The sequence below is a fragment of the Citrus sinensis genome, chromosome 4 (assembly GCF_022201045.2).
Source record: "Citrus sinensis cultivar Valencia sweet orange chromosome 4, DVS_A1.0, whole genome shotgun sequence".
NCBI classification, from domain to species: Eukaryota; Viridiplantae; Streptophyta; class Magnoliopsida; order Sapindales; family Rutaceae; genus Citrus; species Citrus sinensis.
The window spans coordinates 21686129-21687637 of NC_068559.1; the positions used below are offsets into that span (position 1 = coordinate 21686129).

Genomic DNA, 1509 nt, shown 5'->3' on the forward strand with positions numbered 1-1509 from the left:
CCGTTAACTAATTTTGGCGCCAGGTTATGTAAATTAATTGGAATTTAAATTAATTTGAATTTATACAATAACAAACAGTGTATTGCAATTGCACTGTATTTTCTCTCCATTGCCCTAATTGCATTAATTTTATAAAGCATAAAATAATGATCCTAGTGCGAATAAAACATCAAGAAATTGTCGTTAGTTTCAAGAGAAATAGGGAGGGACGTGGTACCGTGAAGCGCAAGTAAAGGACTTGAATGAAAGAAAGCGGCAAGGAAGGTTTTTAAACCGTTTCCTATGAAACCGAAAGAGAAGCAAAGAAGCGATATAACAACAATGCTAGGCGTGTACTCAAGCAATCCCTTTAGCAGCAGCAGCTGGCAGCAGGCAGCAACAGCAACCAAGAAGATCTGATCCGTAGTCCCAATTCTAATATATTAATGGCGGAAGAAAATCAAGTTGACATGAAGGAGGGGGTGGCAGGACTTGCCCCTTTCGATTCTACTAGAAAATAGTAGAAGAGGAAGAAGGAGGAGGAGGTTGTAATAATACAAGAAGATGATCCTGTTTCTGTGGACAAACTGGTCGAGAACGCTGAAACTTCAACAGTCTCTGATAATGATTATGAGTATGAGGATCTTCTTAGCGGGGTCTTTAACATTCTCCCGAGAGAATAATCCTAAACTCGCTGTCGAAGGAGATAGGCGGAGGGGTACTCTTATCATCAGACTTCCACAAGTTCTTCGTGAAGGACCAAAGAAAACTGTTCGAGTCAGTTGCAGGGATCACTGCAAGGCCATGCATCGGCAGGCGGACCATGTCATGGCATTCTTGCTTGCTGAAGCGGAAACGACTGGATCCTTGATGCACAGCAAAGATTGGTCAAAGACTTTGGAAGATTACTGCGGCGATATGCCGATGAATATGTTATTTGCATAGGTGCAAAAGTTCTAACACTATGCTTTCAAAGGAGAATCGTCTCTTGTTTCTCGGATGCGAGATCCGCACCATCGGTTGCTCCTATAAAACCTGGTTTCGAGTCTCGTGTTGTAGGGGCGGGCAAATTCGGTTTGGATTGGTTTGAGACATATTATCAAATCGATCCAAACTTATCGGTTTGAAATATTTTCAAACCGATATCGACATAAATTTTTTGTAAACCGAACCGATCCAAACCGACTGGATCGGTTTAAATCTTCGGTTTGAGCTTATTAGCAAAATGTCTACTTCTTTTATATTATTGCATTTAAATTATTTGTTATTTTTTGTTTCTGTCATCCAAATTGATACTGCTTTTATATTTGTTCACAATATAATACATTCTAATAAAGAAATTCTCCCCATGTTCAATCAAAACGAACTCACAAAATTCATTCACAACAGAATACATTCTAATAAAGAAGTTCTCCCCATGTTCAATCAAAACAAACTCACAAAATTAAAATAAACTTGAACAACATTTGACAATCAAAATATTGTGCATCTTGTCGTCAAAACTTATGGCTCAATTGCTTTTCATTTGTC

At 38.5% G+C, this 1509-nt stretch overlaps 1 pseudogene; it reads left to right on the top strand.

Moving 5' to 3' along the window:
- Positions 1–425: 425 nt before the first annotated feature.
- Positions 426–1106, top strand: LOC102623954 (eukaryotic translation initiation factor 2 subunit beta-like; annotated as a pseudogene).
- The last annotated feature ends 403 nt before the right edge of the window (positions 1107–1509 follow it).